Genomic DNA, 23,886 nt, shown 5'->3' on the forward strand with positions numbered 1-23,886 from the left:
AGGAAGCTGAATCTCCAGGCAGGGGAAGGAGGCTGTTAAATCAACTTGGCCTCATCCCATGGGAGTAACATCTGTAGATGTCTGCTCTGCCTTCAGAGCTGGCACGCAGGGGTTCAGCCTGTTCATCAGGAGGAGCTTGGCTTCCCTCCAGCACCCTTTGGCCTTTGCAAAGGGAGAGGGCGATTTCTACCTGAGCCTCTGCATCTGCCACTGCAGCTTTGTCCAACTTGAGCTGGACTTAACTCCCAGATAACCATTGAACCACAGAGGCACACTCTGAAGCCATGGACAGTCGCAGGTATGGATGAGGAGAGCTTGAAACAGAGGTTGATGTGCCAAAAAGAGGGCCTGGGGTGGGGAGAGCAGCAACAGGAACATTTAGAAGCAGTGAGGAGCTGCTGGGTGAGGGGGGGATGTTCCCCAGGCCCCCAGGAGGGGTAACTGTTGCCTGCTGCCCTGTGCTGGGCTGTCAGGGACTCACAGCAGATCATTTGGCTGTTTGTTTGCCCCGTTCCCTGCCAACCACAAGTTTGAGTCTTGAATTCAAACATCCTGACTGGAAAGGACGAGACCTCTCACTGACACCTCGGGTTGTTGCCAGGCAGGACTTGCTTCCAGGAGACACAAACAGCTCAAAGACAAAGCCAAACATGGGGAGAAGCAATCTGACCCCATTTTCCATAGCGTTGGCTTCCCAAGTATGTGGTTGCTGGTTGCTGTTCAGAGATGGTCTCCTCCTCCTCTGTTGGTGTGGCTGGGTGAGGGGCTGGTTGCCCACTCTGGCTATGTCCACATGGTCACCGTTATTAGAAAGGAAAAGCCATTAAGTTCCTCCTGCTTCCCTCAGAGCCATGGATGTACAGCACAGACCCAGCCTGGAGGCTGGCTTTTGGATGTCTCTGTATGTTTTAAATACCACATAACCCCGCTGTTTTCCTCTGGGGAATGTGAATAGCTGAGGGTTGTCCAGCAGAATCCTGTTGATTTTCTGGTGAGCTTTAACTGTAAATGTTTGAACAAAAACCTCTCTGGTGTTAACCTGAGCAGAATCTGATCTCTCTGTACACAGTGAAATCTGGCTCAAGTCACAAGTGAGAACAAGGGTGGTAGTTTCAGGTGATTCCCCAGCAGAGGTGATCCACATCAGCACAGAAACCAGCGTGTTGCCCATCATGGATGGCAGCTCATCCATCAGGAAGGGCTGAAGGGGCAGCTGGAATTCTGGGCAGGATGGAGGTGCCTTGGCTGAGCTTAATGTGGCCCTGAACAGGAAAGCAGGAGAGCTTTAGGTTGTGGTGGACGACTGAGATGGAAGGTAGAGGGCACAAGGCTGTCAGGAGAGTTGCTAGTTCTTTTCTGGGTCTGAAGTTTGCCTGTAGCCTGGGACCAGGTTTGCTATAAACCCTAAAGTTCAAGGAGGTTTTCAGCTCTGCCTTAGGTAAAACCCCCTGTGCTCAGCTCGCTGACCTGCATTGCTCCCTCTTGGGATGTCAGTAGATGTTATAGAAAAGGCTCAGTTCACTCCTTTCTTCCTTTGGACTCTCACCTTTGTCATGGTGGAAAGGAGGCAGGAAGCTCTCTGGGAAACTGCCTTCCCTTCATCTGCTCGCTGCCTGGTTCATCCCTGGAACAATGCTGTGGCCTGGCATAGGGATGCCAAACTCCAGGGAGTAGAGCCATGTCCAAGGGAATGAGGAAGAGTACAAATTCCTGAGGAGAGGCTGAGCAGATGCATGGATGGATGGAGACAGCACCAATACCACAGCACAAGTGGGAAAAACAGTGTGGCCATGGGGACCATGAGACAGATGGGAATGAGAAGAGTGCTCACACAGACCCACAGGACCACACAGGACCAGCCTGGACTCTGGGATTCAGATACCCCCAAGCAGACCCAAACGTGATCCTTATAAAATATCTTCGTTATGGGAGCAGTTTGGGGTTCCTCAGAGCTGCAGTGTCAGTGGGGCAGGACCAGGCACTGCCACAGGGACTCTGTGGTTCTGCTCACAAAAGCTATTTTGAGCACTGATGTTTCCAAATGAGGAGCTGAGAGCTGCCCCTGCAGCCCTCGAGTGCCTTGAAATCCTACCTTCCTTTAGGATAAACCTGTGCTTTGCTCAGTGAGGTCCCTGGAGTGCAAACATCTGGAAGGTCCCAGCCTTCACCCCAGATTCACCCTGCTCAAGACACCCAAGCAGGCAGGGCTGTTCTTTTGGACCCATCCTGCTTCCAAAGGGAGTGAGCACAGGTCTTTTGGCCTCCCTTTTGGAAGGGAGGGCAGCTGAGGTGGCTGTGGCCAGCTGGTTGCTCTGTACTGTTGCCTGAGCTGGCTGTATCCCAAACCCACTCAATTGCCCTTTGTGCTGTGGGAGTGGGAGAGGCCACACCATAACATCCTGCACACACTGGCATGAAGGGGAAGGATGCACAGCCACACTGCTGGTGCTCATTATCCTTCTTTTCCACCTGGATATAGGGAGGAGGCAGGAGAAGGAGGGTGGCAAAGCCTCTGGAGCTCCAAGCACCTTCCACCAGAAGGCAGGGCTGTGAGTGCAGCGTGTCCAGAGCAGCTCCTGTGCACTGAGCCCTGGGGGTTCCACCTCCAGGCCCGGTGTGATGAGAGATTCCAAAGGCAGAATTGGAAGCAGGCTGGTAAGCACTGCCTAACGAACAGGGAGGTTGACTGTTAACCACCTGGGGAGGGTGGCCCCTTGGGGGTGGGAAGGGCTGATGATGTGGAGCCACTCAGAGCCCTGTGAGTACCTGTGGGAGCTCAGTGTGTGTGTGTGTGTGCAGGCTGGAACAAGTCCCATTTAGGTTTGACCTTTTGCTGGATATTAAAGCCTTGCTGTGGCTCAGTGAGATGAACGCTGCGGCAAACACAATTTCTCAAGATGAAATATCTCTCCAGTGGGTAATTCCAGCCTCATTTGAGGGTGGGTATATTTTTTTTTCCCTTTCCCACTGAATCATTTATTCCTGGTGTCAGGAATGACTTTCCCCACTGGCTTTCAGAGCTCCATTGATTCTTCAACTCCCACTCCTGCAAATCTGCTGGAGCAGCAGCCCTTTGCCTCTCCAGTTTTCCCAGGAGGGGCGTGGGGAAGGGGAGAGTCTGAGACCTGGGGGAGCTCTCCAGTGACCCCAGCCACAGCCTGGGGGAGATGCTGTCATGGTTTAAGCACCGTAGTCCAGAGGCAGTGTCTTAATTTGTAAGTTTTTTGCCTTAAAAGCCTTCTCAGCCCTCAGCTGTGTGGGGAAAGGGCACATGGAAACTGTGGTGAAAGCAAGGTCTGTGCTGAAGGATGGGGAGTGGGCACGAGCCTGAGTCTTGGGCCACCCTGAACACCACTGAGACATGGACACAGGTCAGCAAAGGCATGGCGGGTCCCTGCCTGGCTGAGCAGCCTCCAGAAAGCAAAGTGTGGTGCTGAGGAGGGCAAATGGGTGTAAAATGCAGAGCAGTGCTTGATCACTCAGCCTTTCAGCAGGGCTGAATGGACACCGTGTGTCCAGCAAAGCTGGTCACCAGGCGCTTGCTATTGAGCTCCATAGCTTTGATGTAAGGAGATTGAAGCAGTCTGACCATGCCCATTAATGCTTACACCATTCCATTGCCAAGTAGTTGTAAATGTTTCAGTTCCCAGCTTCTCCTGTTTGTTATCCTAAATGCGCACAGGACATGGCTCTGCTCCCCCCCTCCAGCACTCACTCCAATTCCATGTAATTTCCACTTCTCCCTAGGAACTGCTGTAACCATTCAAAGGACAGAAGAATGAAGGGAGGTGGATGTTCACAGGGATGGTGTGCTCTCCGTGTGATCAGGCCTTGTGCTATGGCATCAGTGTTGGATGGGCTCAGGCAGACGTAAGGGCAAATGCACAGGGGTGCTGCTGGGTGGCTGCTGGGGGCTGGAAAGTGCTGGAGGGTGCTCAGCGCTGGCTGATCTTTAAGTCCCTCTTTATTGCAGTGCTGCAGAGGAACAAGATCAATATTTATTAGTCACAGAAAGCATAATTTTGCATGAAAAGCATCGATCAGAGTGTCAGCTGAGACAGTGTTATTACATCTGCTTTAAGATTTGGTCAGCGTCCCTCTATGAGTAAGGACATTGTTCCCCATGGTAGATAGAGCCAGGGCATGAAGGAAGAGCTCAGATTAGAGGGGAGCAAACCAGGGGCTGCAGTAGTGTGCAGTGTCACAGGATGGGAATAAGCAGTTTGGCTGTTGTTCTCCACCTCATCATTCTGTGTGGTGAGTTTGTCACTGAGGTCTTAGGTCCACTAAGTACCACCAAAGGACTTTAATGGTTTCAGAGTCAGGTTCTGGTGGTTTAGTCTTTTTTCCTAGTGAAATAAGCTGTTTGCCACCTGGTTCAGGGTGAAAGCTCCCCCAGGAGGTGGTCCTGTGCAGTTATTCACTTTATGGGGTGCTTGTACCATCCTTTAAGGCAACTCAGCGTATGTGGTGAGCACATCTGTCAGTCCCAGCTCTCCCCCAGTCGTTCTTGTGCACTTTGACTGACTCCAGCTCAATCTGACCACTGGGTAGAGGTGTCAGAACACAGGCCTGAGGACCACATCCAGCCAGTCTGTGTGCCCAGGCGTGGGGAGCCTGGCACTCACCCACCCGGCCAGTGGGACTGGGTGGGCAGGGGATGTGGGAAAGCACTGTGAACATTGCCGAGCAGAGAGCGGGAGGCAGCTGGGAATGGCAATGGCATGGAGGAGGCAGAGCAACTCCGTGGCAGCCTTCGGTGGGATGGAGAGGCAGTTGAGAGGATGTGGTGAAAGGAGGAGGATGAGGAAGCTGGAAGTTGTTGCAGTTTTACAGCTGGACACAAATACCACGGGAAGAGGGTTCCGGAGCTCCACTGCCTGGAGACAGCTGCTGCTAAAACCAGTCCTTGCTACAGGTGCTGAGGAGGGGTTATAGCCCTCAGCACATGGCCGCAGTGATTCCCTTATGCCTCTGCAAAAGCAGTTCACATCCTGCCATCTCCAGCACTGGGCTGGCAACAGCAGAGACACAGGAGCACAGAGATGGGCATGGAAACAGAGGACTCTGGGTCAGGCTTCCCAGCAGTGCCAGTGACTCCCATAGGCCAAGCCATGGGTCAGCTGCACACACTGCAACTGCAGAACTCACTTTTCACTTAGACACCAAACTGCTCAGCTCAACAAAACCCCTCGCTCCAGTCACTGAGGGCACGGTGTCCTTTCAGAGGAGTCCTGCTGTGAAAGTCATGGTCAGAGCGAGCACTTCTCCCATCTCCAGCCCTGTGCTGGGTGTAAGCCAGGACAGCATGCCCTTGGCTTGGTAAAAAGGACCTGACCAGTTCACAGGCTGGTCGTGAGCCTCAATCTAAGTGTTGGTAGATTAAAGGGGTCCTCAAGTGAAGATGAGTGGCTCTGTCTGAGGTGTTGTTCCATGCAAGCAAAAAGGACTGCAGTGTGGATCCTGAAACAGAGTTTTTAAGGCAGCTGTTTCTGCCTCCACAGCCCTCCTGTCAGCAAGAGAGGCTGCTGAAGGGGACGCAGGTACCTGCAGCCCATCTGCATTACAGCTGCTGCTGGAGAGATTTGTGGCTCTGGTATCCCCAGCATAGGAGGATGAGGCATCTCCTGAGGCACAGGAGCTCAGGGGTGCAGCATCAGTGTTCTGATCCTCAGGGAGCGTGGGGTGCCTGTATTTGGGGACACAGCCTGGGTAGGGTGTGAGGGTTGTGTTGATCCAGGAGTGTTGCTGTGCTGGTTGCAGCACATGGAGCAGACAGCTTTGCTGTGTGGAGCTCACTGAGGCTACCATTAATTTTGTATTAGGACATAAGACCTGTTTGAGCTGAACAGACCAATAGTGCTTCCAGCCCAGCCTCCAGTCTCCACCAGAAGCCAAGACCAGATGCCTTAAAGGAAGGCATAAAAATCCCATAATGCCTACAATTGTGCAGTAAAACCCTATGGGGGGAGCTTCCCCTGACCCCAGCCAGCAGCTCATCCCCTGGAGCAGGATGATCAGAGCTGTTGTGCTGATTTTCATTTGAGCCTCTGTCACTGTGGGTGCTCTTCTTATCCACATGAACATCTGATCCTGGTGTGAAACTCCCTCATGCTCTTTGTTACATGGCTCTTTTGATGTCCTGGAAAGGAGCTGATGGTTCTTGGGTACCGTGGTCAGGATAGGTCCTGGATGACCTTTCACAGGCTGCACTTAGGAGAGCTGAAGAGGAGTATAGCCCCTTCCCCACCACCCCAGCTGGTCCCTGCCCCTTCCTGGGCTCTTCAGGTAGAAGTGGAAGCACTTTCTTGTCTGGCAGTGCCCTGCTGTCGATCTCCTTTTCCTTGGACCTCCCAGCCAAGCTTCTTGCTGTTGAGTGAAGCCTGGGGAGCTGAGCAGGAAGCGTGTGACAGAGGCTGGAGCAGTTGGATGTCAGGACAGTGGCCCACTGCGATGTTTGGGAGGAGAGCTTGACACAGCATCACCTCTAATGAGGACTTTTGATGGGACTTTCACTAAGTAAAAACTTAGAAGACCCACTCCCAAGGAGGCATCTTTAGGGTGAGAAGACCCACTGCGTTTTCCACTGCCTGTATCCCCCAGTCCCCGCCAGCCTAAGCATGGAAGAAGCTGAAAAGAAGACTACCCATGAAGGAACAGCAAAGGTGTGTTTACCTGCTAGCAAAACAGGAGAGGGAATGAAGGCAGGGGAGCAGGTCTCAGCATGCAGAAGGGGGAGGAGGTGACACAGCCGTGATAATTTGGCTATTAAATCCAGCAAAGGCATTGGCACTGCACAGTGTGGCTCAGGGAAACGGGCGTTCTGTAGGAGCAATAACTCTCCGGTAGCAAGCACTAATGAGGATCTGCAGTCATTTTTCTGCTGATCCAGTGCTTAATCCTGTTGTTCAGGCTCCAGGTCAAACTGTCCTCAGAGCACGGTGCAGGGGCCACAGAGCTTTACAGAGCTGCAGGTGTGCCTGAAAGGAAATTCTGGCTCGGAAATCCATTTAGAAATGCCTGTCAAATGTCCATTACTTCAAATGTCCAAACTTTAGTATCCTGTGCTGCCTCTCTGCCAGCCCTTCCACCTCCAGAGACCTCTGCACCAGAGGGAGCCATCCAGTCCTTGTGGTCAATCCAGTTAAGTCCAGGCTCTGTCCAGGCCTGGAGCTTGAGGCAGGTTTAACCTGGGGCTGAAAGCAAAGACAAAGAGAATTTTACCTCTCTACTGTCTTGGGGTTTTCAGCTCTTTTTCAGCTGGGTAGAGGACATGAAAGGGCAGAAAACCTCTTTTTCCATCTCATGTCCGGCCAGGCAGGAGATTGCATTATCACAGAATCACAGATCGGTTTGGGTTGGAAGGGACCTTAAGGATCATCTGCTTCTTCCAGGGATGGGGCAGCCACAGCTTCTCTGGGCACCCTGTGCCAGCGCCTCAGCACCCTCACAGGGAAGAGCTTCTGCCTAAGAGCTCATCTCAGTCTCCCCTCTGGCAGGTTCAAGCCATTCCCCTTGGCCTGTCCCTACAGGCCCTTGTCCCAAGCCCCTCTCCAGGTTTCCTGCAGCCCCTTCAGGCACTGGAGCTGCTCTCAGGTCTCCCCTTCAGGAGCCTTCTCTTGTCCAGGCTGCCCCAGCCCAGCTCTCTCAGCCTGGCTCCAGAGCAGAGCTGCTCCAGCCCTCGCAGCATCTCCATGGCCTCCTCTGGCCTCTCTCCAACAGCTCCACGTCCCTCTTGTGCTGCTGCCCCAGAGCTGGATCAGGGCTGCAGGGGGGTCTCCCCAGAGCACAGCAGAGGGGCAGGATCCCCTCCCTGAGCTGCTGCTCACGCTCTGGGGGTGCAGCCCAGCACATGGCAGGGGTCGGGGCTCAAGCGCTCACTGAAGCCGGGTCATGGGGAGCTGCTCCTCACCCAACACCCCCAAGTCCTCTCCTCAGGGCTGCTCCATCCGGTCTGGGTTTGTAATGCTGCAGATGTTCCAGCTGTGCTGCTCAGGTGCAGATGGCTTTGCAGGGTGTTGCTTCTGTCTTGGTTTACTCTGGGTTTTGGGCTGCCAGGCTGTGAGGAAGAAAGGGCTGACAGGTGTTTTGTGTTGACCCTTATTTCCTTGGCCTGAAAGCTGCGCAGTCCCCAGGACTGACCAGAGCCTGTCAGAGGTGTGCCTTTTCCTGAGTGCAGACACATTCTAGAGCTACTGATTCAGCATTCACATGATGCTTCTCCCCAGAAGCATCCTTCCTGCATAGCTCAGCATTCCTGAATTGGAGTGAATGATGCTAATGTGTGAGAACACCTACTGTATTTTTACTGTCACTTGCCTGATGGGATGTGCCTCCTTTCCTCTGTAGGAGGAAAGTAGTAATCCAAGCTCACTGTTCCTATATTGCTTCTGAATCGACTTCACTGCTTTGCTTGCACAATCACATAGGTCCTGATAGCAGGACAGGAGTGCGACCCTCCACTGGGCAGGAAGGGGTTGTGCTGGGACAGAAAGAGACGCCAGGCTGTGTGACACAGGTGTTGTGAGATGCTGAGCATGATGTGTTCCTCAAGACAGGGCTGGAGCCTTCTTGATGCAGGATGACCTGATCATAAAAGGTTTGGGTCTCCCTGGAACTCATTCCCTCCCTGGGGCTGTCTGAACTGGTCTGTAACTTTCCGGAGGAGTCTGGCAAAGGGAAATGCCTCGGATATATTTGTTTTCCTCTCTTTCCCTTTGATGCCTCTTCCCTAATTGTGGGAGGCTTGTGCAGCTTGGCATTGACCTTCTCTGCTTGGACTGGACCAGTGCTCCCTTGGTGAGTAGGCCTTAATAGGAGGGGAGGGCAGGACCTGTGATAACTCAGTCTGGCAGCCCCAGTCCCATCAGCACTGATGTGATGGAATGGTCTTTGGAGACCCAAAGAGCTTCAGTCAGCTTTTCTTTGTGAAAGGGGTCGTTGTAAAAGGAGTAAAGTAACAACACGGAGGCCTGAAACTCTGGAGGAGGGGACAGAAGCTGAGACAGAAGATGCTAAGGCAAGTTAAGGAAAAGGTTAACATGGTGCCATCCCTGTAATCAGGGCCGATGTTTGTGAATCTGGATCTGATCCTCCTCTTCCTGCCAATGGAACTCCTGCTGGTGCCCAAGTAGTGCCTTGGTGAAATGTGTGTGCTGTGAGCAGGGAGGCCCCAGGTACCGCTGGCCCTGCTGAGGAGCCCCTTAGGAGGAGAGGGACGTCTGTGCAAGGTTGTTTGGGCTCACTTCAGAGCCGGTCCCTGCAGCTGCAGGGGACCACTGATCCCAGGGATCGTGGTTGTTCCTTTGGGAGGTGTGACTTGGGCAGGGGCCTGCTGAGAGCAGCGTGGCTTCACTGGGACAAAGGAATTAAAGAAGAGAAATGGATTTTCCTTCTGCCAAAGATCATACACGTCTGTCTCACCCTGACATCCCACCATGTCCCTGAGCCCCAGGCAGACATCTGAGAGCTGGTTCTGCCTCATTTCCTGCAGCTTGAGACGCTGCCCCATGGCATTCAGTTGGGCTTTGGGTTCCCCGAGTTCAGACCTTGGACTGTGGCCGAAGCATAGCATGGAGCATGTTCTGTGGTGGCACAGGCTGAATGCAGAAACCTCCTGCTTTGTTCTCTCAGTGATGGTGGTGGTGATGTCAAGGTGCCATCCTGCTCGCTGCATAAGGTTTTCATCACCCTCATATTAAGCTAAACCAGCTTCTTAACACAGAGCACATCCCAGGCCCCAGATCTGTCAAACAGATCAGCTGTTCTTGCTGCAGCATGTGGTCGATTAACAAGGAGATGATGAAATGTTGCAAAGTGATCCTTCCCTCATGTCACATCAGCCTGAAATGACACCAGGGTAGGAAGCACCTATAGTTTGTGAGGGGGGTCCCAAGTCTGTGAGAGGGTTACCTCTCTTTCTGTTATTTCTATATCCCCTACAGTGACGAGACAACTTGGTGTCTGACCACGCAGCTCTGTTAGGACGCCTTGTCACCACCATGCATCCGGAGGTCAGTGATCTGCCACTGCTTGGCACACATCCACACCAGGTGTGTTAGAGGGGTCTCTGTTACCCATGTGTTTCCACAGGCTGGAACAGCTCTGGTGTGGGGCTGGCAGAGTGGGAGCCAGGGCTGCAGCTGCCTGGGCAAGGGAACAGCTTCACTCATCGCACCGGAGCTGTCCCCAGTCAAGTGTCTTTTACACCGATTCTTCCCAGTCTTGTGGCATCCCCAAATGAGGCACAGGGGATTACAAAGCAGTCAGCTTTCATTTAAAGCCTGACCTTGGCATCAGGCTGTTAGCATGGCAAGGAAGAGAGATGAGTTAGCTGGCAGCCTGCCTGCGTGTAGCAAGGGCTCTTTAAACCCTCAAAGGATGCATTAGCTTGATGTCAGAGGCTTTGTTTGTGGCATTCCCTGGAAGAACCATCCTCCCTCTGCCTGTGTGTGTGCATGTATCTCTTCCCTGCCTGCATCTCTGATGCTCCCATATCCCGTGTCCGAAGAGCCCAGCTTGACAGCATGGCTAACTCCAGTGAGACAGATGGAGATGGATCCAGGCCTCTGTGGGGACAGCTGCATCCCTGACAGTCCCCTCTGGTCCTGCACCTGTTAGGAACTATACTTAGCATGGGAAAAGTTTCCAGAAAAGGGGAAAAGTGGGAGGCAGAAAGGTTGGGAATTTGGCCTCATTCTCCCCAAGCAGGTCCTGAAGCTCCAGAAATGCCTCTCAGTAACAGCATCCAGAAATGACAATCAGGTGAAAAGCTGGCACAGTTCGGAGACAGCCTGAGCAAGTGACAGCTTCATAACTGCTGGGTGGAATGCCAGGAAGCCTGGTGTGTTTGTCCTGACAGGCCCCAGTGGTCCAGATCACTCTGCAGCTGCCACATGGGAGCTCTGGTAGACACTGAGCGAGGCACGTGCTGGGGGGTCACAGGTTGGGCCTTCGCTGTTGTGCGATGTGAGGCAGTGCAGACTCCGGTGTCCATCACCTATCACCCAGGGCTGTGGCACTACCCCTGGTGCTCCGTGATTCAAACCTACAGTCCTCAGCAGGCTGCCTGCCCGTGCTCCAACCTGTCTGCCATGCTTACAGCCCTCCATCCGCCTGTCCATCATCCCTGTGTGTAACCACCTACCCGCAGAGCTCATGTGCAATGAATGGGGAGGAAATCCTGCTCTCTTTGGTGCTATGCAGGGTTCTCTGCGAGGAGACAAGGCTTTTCAGCTCTTCTTTTGATGAAAGAAGCAGCTGAAGTGAGGTGCCGTGGTCTGATGGTGAGGAAATGTGCCTTGCCCCTCTCTAAGCCCTTCTTGCAGCCAGGGCTCCCTGGGAGCCTTGCAGAGAGGCCGGCTGTGCTGTGGTGTCTCTCCTGAGCACAGCAGCAGATCCAGGTGGGTTTAGGTTTCCTTTTACATTCTTTTCCTTTGGTGAGGGACGAGCTGCATTTCCACCACACGATACTCCCGTTGGCACAGGAGGTTCCCGAGGGGGGTACCTGATGGATGCCCCTCTCTGCTCTGTCACTTGCAATGTGCAGCAGCGGCTGCAGCCTCTTGACACCACCCCTCATCTTCCTCCCCGAGGAGGAGCTCCAGCTCCTTCTCCAGAGGGAGTCCCCTGCTCCAGGCTCCAGCTGGTGAGGACTGAAACTCTATCAGTGCTTCGGAAGTGCAGGAAGCTTCAGAGGAATGGGAATGCAGCAGCTCCCAGATGCCTCCTGTGCAGGGCCCAGCTCCGAGCACCGCTGTCAGCTGGCATTCCCTCCCTGGAAGGCCACTGCTCCGCTCTCAGCTGCTGTCCCACTGCGCACACCCTCTCTGAAACCTGCCCACTGCTCCTGCAGTGGTTGTGGCTACCTGGGCTGTTGCTTAGTGGGGGGATTTGCTGGATTTAGATGGAAAATGCAACAGGAACTTTAAAGTGCTTTGGGGCCAAGCTGAGTTCAGTTTTACAGTCCCTGCCCTGCTGCCCTCTTAGAGAGAAGCAGGAAGACTGTTGTGTTGCCCTTCAGAGCCATTGAGCACTGTGGGTTTTACTAAACATCTTCCCTGAATGATGTTTGTAGTCAGTGTTTTCCTAGCCTCGGGGGGGAGGTCTGGGTGTGAAATCAAGGATGGAAGAGGAAATACAGTGTATGGTGAGGACATCAGCAGCGTCTCCAGCTGGTGGGATACATCCGTGATAACTGGGTGATCTTTAAGGTCCCTTATAACCCAAAGCATTCTATGATTCTGTGGTTCTTAGCTGCCTAACCTACATTTTTGTGGCACTGAAGCAGTTTGCATTTACTGGGCAGCAGATGTGAATAAGGGCATCTTATCCTTTCCAGGCGCTTGAGCCCTGCTGGTTCCTGTGCCTTCTCTGAGGCCACAAAATTGCTTTTTGTGCCATCAGCAGTGGGAAAATGCTTGTCTCCTTTCAGTGGCCACTTGGCAACTTTTTCCTCTCAAGACTGAGAAAATCCTTCTCACATTTCCCAACTCTCTATGTGGTGCGTAGAGAGAATCCTACCTATTGCTGCTTGTGAGTGGGAGAAACAGGAGCTCGTTCCTAATCTCGGTCATGGAGATTGTTTGAATGAAACTGGTAAGTGTGGGATAACTGGATGACCTGTATGTTACATGCCAGGTCCTTAACTTCTCTTCATGTATGCTATGGAAGCTTTCCTAGAACCAGAGGCACTAGCCAGCAAGAAATTGCTTCTCTCCGTGCTCCTTATTGGACTGCATCAAAGTAGAATTAATAAAGAGTTAAAAACCCCACCAAAACCGGGCTTACTGAGGCAGACCAAGTCGTAAACAGCTTTGAGTGTGCCGAGGTCAGGTTTCAGTTGGCCTTCCTGAAAACAGGGGGGTTCTGGCATTGGCCCGTGATTCATTGTGCTGGAACATTCCAGTACAGGGGTTGTTAATGCAGAGAGGGGCTCCTTGTGTGTCGGGTTCCTGCCTCCACGTTTGCTGCGGCAGATCTGTACTGATAGCATTTCTATCAGCATAAGTTATCTGTTTCCAGTTAACCCAGATGAAAGCCAGAGCGTGGTTATTGCATTCTAAGGTTGCTGGAACTTGTTAATAATTCAGAATAATAAAGTCAGTCAAATGAATTCACTTCTAAAATGGAGCTTATTTGCATTGGCTTGTCTTTTTTGGGAGCAGAGCTCTCTGCGGGCATATGTTTGTGTAAGCTTTTTGTATGTGCTCCTGAGTGTTTGTGTGCATACGTAATTTTCTTCACCATCTTAAAACCAAAAGAGGCTGAGCTGGATTTAAATGTTGTACAAGAAAATATAGGTTCTCCCTGCCTGTGAATATATTCAGTGAAGGTCCACCCCGAAGCGAAGCCGAATAGCTATGGTATAAATCCATGGGGAAAAATGGGGTTTGTAATGGAAATGCTCTCTCATTTTAAATTATAGGCATATGTGAAGTTGAAATTCACGCTGCAGCATCCAGACGGTGCCTCAAGCTGGCTGCGCATTCCCAGAAAGGAAGAAACCACACACACCCCCCCAGCCTACCTGCAGAATGACCTTTCTTCTGATGCTGACTTGCAGCTCAGGAGCTTTTGTGCTGTGAGAGGCAGGGTAAGATACATGGGGTGACAGATTGCTGCTGACGGGGAAAGGCTCATTCAGCTGCATTTCTCTGCAGCCCCAGTAATAGATCCAGGGGCTTGTTAGAGGAACAAGAGCAGCAGCCAATAACCAGTTGGTCTAAGCCCTGGAGATAGACCGTATGTCCCACACTCTGTTTCCTAATCTGCGAGCGTGGGGTAAATTCAGCTGCGGTGTCGCCTCTCCCCTGCATGTTACACAGCAAAGAAAGACACCAGGGTATTTGTCTGTCTGTGGCAATGCCTATGTCTATAGAAACTAACGTTTGTAGCTGTGCACTCGTGTGTGTGCATATTGATGTGGCTGTGTATTTATCGTGGGGGAGGCTGGTTGTCGAGCAGTCCAGAAAACGGGAACCCTGTTGTGCAAATTGTGCTTTCTTGGAGGGAAGTTGAGCCAGGAGAGCAGGGGGATGGATTGGCCCTGCACCACGAGGAATAGCCTTTCTGTTTTTCTAAGTCAGAACAATTTGAGGGGAAGGGTCTCCCAAAAGAAGTCCGGTTTCAGGAGAGGCTCAGTTGAATTCCTGGTTCCTGGCTGCCTGCCTGCAGGGCCTCTTGTCACTTCTACTTTCTTCCAACAAGGCAGAAGGCGGAATTGACAGCAGCCTTCCTGCCAGGCTGTTAGAGGCACAGGGAAGCCAGATGCTTTGCATCCCTGCTCCCTCCCTCTGCTGCAGCCCAAGAGCCAGAGGGTGAAGTTGCTGAACTCCTCCATCATTGCTTTCCTGTCTTCCTGCTCTGACCCAGTGGGGATCCTGAGGGATGGAATAGTGCCGGGTATCGGCAGTGCCTGTGCGCGCATGGCTGAGGGGTAGGACATCACATGCAAGGAACTGTTACCCTTTCATACAGGAAAGTTAAATTCCACTTTTGTACAGATGATGCAGAGGGGCTCGCTGGGGAAGTGGGCTAATAGAGGAGCCTCTTCCTTTGCGCAAAACCAGGGCAAGTAGTTGTATAATGCAACTTCAGAGCTTCCATTCCAAATTCACTCCTAAACTCACTCTGAGCCCATGCTGTTGCTGTAACTGCATGTTGGGTACACGGTAGGTGAGAGCTAAAATACTCTTCTGATTTTTTCTGCAAGGACAGTGTGTTCAGCCCTTCTTTTCTTCTTTGTATCAGTACAAAATGTGAGGTTTCAGTTGCTGAATTAACCTTTCTATATGCATCATTTAACTAGATAATTTGCTGACTCCGAAGTTTTTATGTGATCAGATTAGTTGGCTGGTTTAAAATTGTTCAGTGGGAGTTACAGCCATGTGGAGAATGGACCCCTTTACATTTAGGGCAGTACCAGGTTCTCGAGTGTAGTTCTTTGAGACAGGACCTGCTCTGAGTCAGGAGCTGGGCATTTCTCTCACCAACAACTGCAAACTGGGTGACACATTGGTAGTGGATGGCTAGGAAATGAGGGAAGAACTTCTCACAGGGAAAAACTTCTGCCTAAGAGCTCATCTCAGTCTCCCCTCTGGCAGGTTAAAGCCATTCCCCCGTCCTATCCCTACAGGCCCTTCTTGTATTGCTTTTTCTATGCTGTCTCCTCCACTGCTTGGCTTTCTAAGTCAACAGCCTGGTATTTATGTGGGTATCTCCCACAAGGCTCTTACGGCAAAGGTTATTCAAAGCTGCTCTCTCCCTTTCCATGGGGAACTCAAAGCCTTTCTAATCCTCCTAGCCCACCACATGCCCTGCTATCCAGCTAGGAATGCGGTGGCTCCAAGCCACAGCACAGGTCTGTAGATGTGTCCTCTGGGAGAGAAGAAAGCAATAGGAGGGAGACGAGCAGTGAAATCAATGGTTTCATTCAAATCCATACAGTCCTCTTCTCCTGGGGGCTTCTTTAGGTCTTCTCTATGCCCAGAAGTTGTATCACTGCCTATCCAGTGTGTGCTTGTTCACTCCTTCCTTCTGCCACTGATCTCTTGGTCCCTCTGCCTCTTCCCCAGGAAGGCAGGATGATGATGGAGCAGGCAAGCATTGCTGCCCATACAGCCCAGGGCAAACCAGGAGCATCTGTAGCCTGCAGGGAGGCAAAAAGTGTTGCCCAGAGCAGCCTGTGGAAACATTTTAATTACCCCTGGTTAACTGGCACTCAGCTAACTCGAGGGAAAGATCACAAGTGGAGACAAGGTAAGGGGAATTTTCTGCTTGGAGTCAAATTTCAGCAACATTTTTGCAGCAGTTCTTGTTGGGAGGGTTGAACAGCCTCCCCCAGACATCCCCAAATCAAGCCAGGTCTGATGTATATGGCAAGCAAATCACAGTCGTGCAGCCCTAACACAGTACTGTGAGGTGGGTGAACATGGGGCTTATAAAAGAATCAGCCTAAGCCCCGAGGTCTTTCTGAGCAGCTTTATGGCCAGGAGACTTCTTTAACAGCCTGTGAATCCAGAAATGAGATTCAGTTTTGTTTCTCCAGACTTGCCAGTGAGAGAAGAGCTTGTGTCTGCCTGACTGCCTTCAGAGCAAGTCAGCTTTGCCAGCCAAGGCAGATTCTTCTGGCCTGCTTCCAAGAGGCATGAGCTTAAACAACTGGTCTCAGATGGGGTGTCTCCACAGTCTTAGCCATGAAGAGAGGTGATTATTTCTCCCTGATAATTCTGGTTCTCATAAGGAAATCCTCACACACACAGAGCATGCACCTTCCCCTGTGCTGTCAACGTGCTCTGCTGGAAAGATTTATTCCAGTAATAAGGCCTTTGCAGTGAAACTTAACCAAAATGAGGGGGCACGTTTATTAATTATATATTTTACAGTTAATGAAAGATAATATGTAACAGGAGTAATTGCAGGCGCCTGCCTCGCTGGCACAATTCATTGTCAGTAATAAACGTCTGTGTCCCTTTGGTGACTGATCAGTTACAGACACAAACCCTGCCTTGTGCTAAGCCCCTCTGATCTCTTTTCGTTTGCAGATGAAGTGTTTTCCCGTTCAGTGTATACAGAAGAGTCTGGAGCTGAGCTGCTATCTCCCCAACTGTAAAACTACAGTGAAATCCAGAGTCTGTCTTTGTGTTCATCGCCTGCTTTGAGGAAAACAGTGGTCATGAGATCAGACATCAACCTCAGGGTGAGTAGATACCACCCACACCAGCTCTTCCAACACAGTGCAACCTATGTCTGGTTCTCTCTGTGCTTGTCTATCCCTTGCAGCCCTGCTGCAGGCTCTGGTAGGTATACAAGGCATAAACCTGAGTTCTACAGGACTTGAGTATTTCACTGCTCAAGCTGCCTCTTCCCTTTCTGCTGATACACCATGGTGGAGCACTTGTCACTCATCTTGGCTTGTGTTCCAAAACCTGGTCATGGATATACATTAGCCATCCATGTGGTAGCTTGACTGGTTATCAGAGCATAAGCCCCTTTGATACCTGATACAACGGGTGGCTTGTATACCTGGAGTAGAGTGGGAAGGTTTGTTTTGCAGTTTCACTGTGTATGTTATGCTCCTAATATCTTTTAAGCTGGTTGGTAGACTCTACCTCATGTGGGTGTCCACCTCATTACCTTCCTGTACCTGAGGTTCACTACAGAGCCTGTGACACATGGTTGAGTGATTTTTATTCCCTCCACTTGAGGGGAGTATCTTACAACATTTTAAACTGGTCCATTGTGATTGACTCATGCCACCCACTTCTGACATGCAGCCAACAAGGTAAGAGAAGGTTTAGGAGCACTAACAGCATCCAGATCAGTTTAAGACACAAAGTAAACCCAAAAGTTGGTTAAAACATTTCAAACAGGCAAACCCAGCTCTAAACACTGAGCCATCCATGGCAGTGTGACATTCCTTCCTTCTTTTCTTTAGTTCTTTAAAACCTGTTGGTACAGTTGGTTGGTTCTCCCCATGGGGCCCATGCAGTGTGGCAAGTGAAGTCATCATCTGTAACAGGCGTGCCCAGCCCAAGACAACAGTCCTTCTACCTAAGAGGTTGATAGGAACATTTCAAGGAGGTGTTTATCTGATGATATGCCACAGGCATCAGGGTGAGGTCCAGTCTTCCTTCGTGTCTTCATTAATGAGCTGGAAGAGGGGAAAAAACAGCATGTTAATGGTGTCTGGAATGAAGCCAAGAGAGAACAATGCAAAGGGCCTGAGAGGTCACTGGTGCCAGCCCACCAGCAGTGAGTAGGACTGGGTTGTATCTGCCACGGGCTCTCAGCCTGGCTTCAGTATTTGCCGTGGGCTCTCAGTCTTGCTTCACATTGGCCTGATTTTGTGAGTGAAATGCAGAGACTTGGGGCTGGGGCTGGGCAACCAGAGCAGTGGGCTGGGTGTTTGGAAGAGCATCTGTTAAGCTGCAGTGTTGGCTACTCTGCTTTAAGACACAGGATTTCCAAGTCCATCTTGTCAATATTTAAAAGCATGAGCAGCAGAGCCAGCAAACCTGGGTGAAGGTTTGCAAGCACAGAGGGGAGCAGAGTGTGTGTGTGAGCTGCATGTCTCTCTCTCATGTGCTGCTCTCATTATGTGCACATCTTCCAGTGCCTTCCAGAGTGATTCGCATCCAGAGCACTCTGAGAGCCTCTTAGGCATCAATCACATGAATGCTGCAATAGCCCTGCAAGGTCAGGAGGTGTTGTCAGGTGGGGACAAATCTGTGTCTTTGTGGTGTTCCTCAGAGCAGCAGTTTGTGCCTCAGCAAGGAGAGGGGTGGGGACTCCTGCAAGTGTGTGCACGCTTGCTACAACCAGAGCTTTCTGATTCCTACAGCCAGGGGTGGGATCCAGGTCTCCCGAACCCCTGTTCTCTGCCTTGACCACTAGAAGCACTTCCTCCCCACAGAAACCTCACCATGAAACCACCCACAGGAGAAGGGCTTTGTTGCTTGGCAGGAGAGCAGCGGCGCTGCTCTGCCCAATCCGCAGGCACATTTTTGGGGGTTGTGTGTTTACAACATCTTGGCTTTGCTGGTCTGGAGAGAAGAAAAGTTGATTGTTCCCCAGCCAGGGAGCGGCGTCTCCCTGCCTGTACGTGTAAATAGCTCTGGAGAGCCATACCAGGCCATGGGGAATGTCTGTGGTGCAGCAGCCTGCTTGGATTAGAAGCCTTGTCTCTTCTGTGGTAAACATGTCTCTTGTTACCTGTTCTCACTGAAGTTTTTCTGGCTTCTCCTATCCTTTGCTCGGCCACTTTGGCTTCAGGGCCTCGTGATAGCTGGAGTGATTTATTTATTCAATAATAAAGCTTAAAGAACTGGTTCTTTTCCAGATTGCTCTGTCCCAGGCAGTGGCTGTCTCTGAGGAGCTGGGTCATGATGGGGTTAGTGTGGAGGGAAGCAGGGCTGCTTGTGAGCCTCAGCTTTGCCAACCCACTGATCCTTCTGCCTCTCAGCCTTCTCCCCCTGCATCCTGAACTGGCAGGAAAACTGTGCAGGCTGTCCAGGCATTCCCAGGTCTGTCTCTCATTTTAAATGGTTCCAGTGGGAGTCCAGCATGAGTCTTGGGGTTGTGAAGTTGAATTGCTTCTTCCATTCTCCAAACCAGCATAGCACACAATACTGAGATTGTGCAAGGAGAACCATAATGGGAGAGACCTGAGCATCGTAGGGAGAAGACAGGCAGGGAGCAGGCAGGAAAGGGAAGAGGGAATGGTTATGGTGGAAGTGAATACTTGATTGGAGATAGCAGGAAGGAAGGGAGGAAGGAAGAAAAGACCTTACTCTGGCCAAAGTAAAGGGAAAGACTGGCTGAGGCTGTAGAGCTTCAGTGGCCTTATCCCATCTTCTGTGAGGGCTGGTGACATCCTTCCCCTAGGGGTTAGTGTTGTCTGTTTATTCACATGGCTGGGAGGTGACTGCAGTCTTTGGGATGATGGATTGGTAAGTGTGTTGAAACAGAAGTTAGAGGTCTGTTCTCTGGAATCCAATCTGAGGCATCTCCAGGTCCTAATCTGAAGGTAGTTGACCCCTGGCTGGTGTGGGAAGGGGTTTCCCCAGCTTCACACATGGTACTGACAGGTCTGATGTGCCATTTTGCTGCTTTAGAAGACTTGACTTTATTCAGGTTCCTAAAATCCTGAGCTCTGTGATAGTTGCAGGATAGCAGGGCCTTGAGCAGAGCTCAAGTGAGCTGGTTCCTCACTGCTGTTTTCCTGCCTGTGGGGTTTACAGCTGGATAATGAAATCCACTTCCCAGCACTCTCTGACCTTGGCGTTTGGAGAGTGTTCAGGGACATCTTAAAGACTTCACATTTCAGGAGGCAGAAGCCTGCCACAGCTCACTCTGTGCCTCAGCTCTTTCCCTGCAGGTTTGGCCCTTGCTTTCAGAGGATTCTGTATCTTCACACTGCTTCTGCTCATGGAACAGATAACACTGAGATGGTTTCACACAGTAGTGACAGAATGAAAAAGTAGAGGTAATCAGGCCCCAAAATAATGCTGTTTATCATCTATAATCATCACACGGGGTCTAACAGCACATAAGTGGCTGCTTTCAGGAGCACAGAATGCAGGCAGTGTTGTTGGATTCAGTGATTATTTAGAAGGCCACTAGCCAGGCACTGTGTGTGGGGATTCTCTGGGTGCAGGCACACCTCTTGATCACATACATGCAAACAGGGGCATATCCAGTGCTGAGCCCATGTCTGTGCACATGTTAGTGGGTGCAGTTTCCAGAGTCAGGCTGTGGAAACAACAGCTCAGCCTCTTTCTTAGTGATCCCAGGGATTTGGAAGGTATAATCTGGAAGAGCTGCTTGAACCCCTCTCCATGGAAGGGATTATTCCAAGAGAACTCTCTGATGTTTCCTCTTGTGGCTCTGGCTGCTCCTCCCTAGTTTCATGCCAGTCCTGAAATACATAGCCCTGAACAAGGACTTCAGGATCGAGTTTCCTGCTGGCAGAACTCTCCTCTCCTCCACCACACTGCTGCACAGTCTCAGGGTCCAGGCAAATTCAAGTGCTCTGAGTTCAGAAGAGGTCCTGAAAACATTTGCAAGCAACAAACCCCATCATTCTTGCACCCATATCCCTGCAGCTTAGTCCTCGCTCTCCACGTGCTGCACTTTTAGGGAGAGCTAAGCTTTGCAGTGAGGGAGAAAAAGCCAAAGAAAGCCTTGGCCAAACTGAGCACAATTACTGCATTTAGCCATTTGGTGGAAGCTCTTAGTAATAGTCTGTTTGGAAGTAAAAGTCTTAGAGCTGAGAGCACAGGAAGCGTTTAAGCCTGATTTGTATGTGTAGGGGAATTGGTTGGAGTTTCACAAAAGAGATGAAGTCAGGCACTTCATCTCTTCAGCAAAACATCTGAGATGCTGCACATTTACTTGCTCTGATGTTGGGAATTGTAAAGGAGCTTTCTAAATCCCTTGTTTTCAATGATGGTCTCCAGATGAGGGTATAAAATCCCACCTTACAGGATCCCAATCCAGAAGTGTCTCTATGTGTAGAGGAGGGATATTTCTCATCCTCTCAGTGTCGATGGGAACTGGTGTTTCTCCTGCAGACACCACCCCACTGCCAAGAGCTCTGCTTCATAAGACTCTTGTGAACTACTTTCAACCCTTGAAGAGGGTTTTCTAGACCCAAACATTGATGTAAGTGCATTCTTACTATCATTCAAATGCAAACCAATCAGCATTTCACTCCAGCACCTCAATTTTCCTGCAGATTGTTTTTGCCTCTCCTTTTGGCTGATCTGTGAGCCCTTGGGAATGCTGTCAAGAGGGGAGCTGTTCTTCTGGATCTAAAGGGCAGCCAGCTTAGGGATGTCACCAGATGCTTCAGTAGTGTGGGTATCTCATGCCCAGTGAACCAAGGAGGAGAGCTGTGCTCCGTGGCGTGCTCCATGCCTGCTCAGAAGAGCCCTGCTGTTAACTGAGCAAGTGAGGTTCCCACTCAGGGGGTCTTCAGTCCAGGTCCCAGCTCAAAGCACAGCCAGCTTCAAAGCAAGGTCCATGTGGTCTGAATGTGGTCCAGTCAGCTTTTGTGCATCTTCAAGGCCAAGGATTGTTCTGCCTCTCTGGGCCCCTGTCCAGGACAGGAGGGTTTTCCTGGAGCTGAGTGCTTATAGCTGAGTGCCAAATCTTTTCCAAAACCTTTGCCCTTTTCTGTGCTAGGAGAGGTACTGCTGCAAAGCAGGGTTATCACCAACCTACCACCCCATGGGCTTCCCTGGCCTCCTAAAGCTCCTCCAGCCTTTTCCAAGTGCAGAAAGGACAGTGCTTGCTCTCATCCCAGTGTCTACCCAGCGTGGCTCTTCTGCTGCTGACACAGAGGACTTGGGGCCAGCCTAGACCATTGGATCCCCTGGCCCAGTGGTGAAAGGAAGATGAGACTATGGGAGTCAAGCAGGGACTTGTATTGTGGCTGTAGAGCCTGGAGCAGGACAGGGAAGTAGTGACCCTGAGTGTGTGCAGAGTTGCTTTGGTGGTATGTTTGCCTTTGCTTTGCATTGGGGAGTACAAGTAGTCATGTTCTGAAACAGGTTTGGGGGTGGGATCTCCTTGGCTGGGGATGAAGGTCCTGTGGGTCACCCCTGCATGGCTGAAAGCTGCTGCTTGCTGGAATGGGGAAGTTCTGGAGCAGTGGGGCAAAACCTCTGGACCTTTACACTTCAGCTCAACCAGTCTAGGAAGGGAGTGGGACCTGTGTAGTGAGGAGCCTGAGTGTCCCTCCCGTGGTCCTTCAGGGGAAGAAATGGCACAGAAGAGGGGGATGCTGAACCAGTGGTGTGGCTGTGGGAGTACCTGTGGTAGGCCCCCAGCATGAGAGCTGCAAAACAAACCTCGTGGTATGGAAGTGTACAAGGAGGAGACTTGTCCCAGAGCTCCCTACTGAGTGTGAGGCTGGTGGAGGTGAACAGAGGAGCAGTGAGTGCCTCTGACTGAGAGCTCAGTGCTGTGCTGTCAAATGTGCTGCAGGAATCGGAGTGAAAGAAGGTTTTGAAGAAGACAAGTGAGGAGCTTTGTGGGTGTTTTTCCCTTCTAGAAACATGAATAAAGAAAAGCACGACAGTGCTTCCTTGGAAATCTGGTGGGTGGTCTGGTGCTGTGAGCTGATAGAAGATGGGGGCTGCTTCCTTCATACTGAATGAGAGATGACAGATGGGAAAGGAAAGGCCTTCAGCACTAGTATAATTAGCTTACTTCTGATAACATTAGGGTGGGCTTTTTCCTCTTAATATGAAGAAGAGAGAAGATATTTGACTGAGAGTAATGGGATAATGGGAACTGTAGAGGTGAATCTATTGGTCCTCTGATCCTGAGACACTTGAAGTAAAGCCCCTGTACCAGCTTCAAGAGCAGAGGGGGAAGATGGTGTCCCTCTCTTCGAGAGGGTTGGCTGCGTGGGGCTGGTCAAGCTCCTCCTTGCTTCATCAGCGGCCTCGAGCTCTTGTTTTGGAAGAGGAGGTGAAAGGCAGTGCCCCTTCAGGTCCATCAGTGCCCCTTCAGTGCCCATCACAGCTTCACGCCCTGCTTCCCCCCCCCAAGCCTTTTCCCTTGCACGCTAATGAGCCTGAGCCCACTGCTCTGTGCTGCAGTCATTGCGCTTTTCATTCTTTTCAGTGGCTCTGACCATCTGTTGAGCTCTTTGCAGATCCCATTTCAGTTCTGAAACCCCTTTGGAGATGAAGGGACCATGAGTGCATGCGGCACCCAAGGTGTGGATGAATCAGAGATGTTTCTGTTCTTTTATTTTCCTCTCCGAATGATTCATGCACTTGATCTGTTTCTTGATGGGTACTGAACGTGAAGCTGACATTTTCATGAAATGACAGTTTTATGTGGAAAAATGGGGGCCTACAGGGAGCAGTGGAAGTGATGTCTGTTGGAGAGGGATATCATGATTTCAAGATGAGGTTGTTTGGACAAGGGGTATTACAGGAATCTGAAAGGAGAGGTTACAATAGCTCCTGGAACAGAGGCCACCTGTGAGAGAGGCCAGTGTGAAGTTGATGGTGTCAGGAAGATGCTGTAACTTGCCCATAAACATGTAAGAACTGGAAAGGGAGAGGGAAGTCAAGCTGGGAGAGGGAGCTGGAAAGGCTCCAGCTTGAATGTAGGAGATGAAGAGAAACAAAATGAGCCAGAGAGCTTGTTAGGAAGAAGGTGCAACTGCAGGTTTGGGCAGAGGGTGTAGAGCAGCATCTGTGAGGGGGCTTGCAATGAAGTGGAGCAGCAGCAGCATGACCTTGTGGATGAGATGGTCCTCCCCATGAAGGCCTGGGGGGGCTGTGTGTGTGTGTCCAAGAGGCAGGATTTGTCCAGTAGAGCTTCTTGGAGGGTGAGAAAGCGTAGCATTTGGTGGGTGAAAGG

At 51.1% G+C, this 23,886-nt stretch overlaps 2 long non-coding RNA genes across 6 annotated transcripts in view; both read left to right on the plus strand.

Annotated features, from left to right (window-relative positions):
• The window catches only part of LOC134160272 (uncharacterized), a 46,332-nt gene extending 30,013 nt beyond the window's left edge, over positions 1–16,319 (plus strand). For 2 of the 3 annotated variants that reach the window (XR_009963500.1, XR_009963498.1), the window contains 3 exons: positions 12,341–12,597; positions 13,427–13,594; positions 16,049–16,319. This is a non-coding gene — a long non-coding RNA (uncharacterized LOC134160272). The remainder of the gene's footprint in view (positions 1–12,340; positions 12,598–13,426; positions 13,595–16,048) is intronic. The other variant, XR_009963499.1, reaches the window with a different exon arrangement.
• Positions 16,320–16,517: 198 nt separating this feature from the next.
• The window catches only part of LOC134160271 (uncharacterized), a 41,516-nt gene continuing 34,147 nt past the window's right edge, over positions 16,518–23,886 (plus strand). For all 3 annotated transcript variants that reach the window (XR_009963497.1, XR_009963493.1, XR_009963496.1), the window contains exon 1: positions 16,518–16,699. This is a non-coding gene — a long non-coding RNA (uncharacterized LOC134160271). The remainder of the gene's footprint in view (positions 16,700–23,886) is intronic.

This window comes from Pezoporus occidentalis, unplaced genomic scaffold, assembly GCF_034315485.1.
Source record: "Pezoporus occidentalis ecotype Australia unplaced genomic scaffold, CSIRO_AGI_Poc_V1 ctg159, whole genome shotgun sequence".
NCBI lineage: Eukaryota > Metazoa > Chordata > Aves > Psittaciformes > Psittacidae > Pezoporus > Pezoporus occidentalis.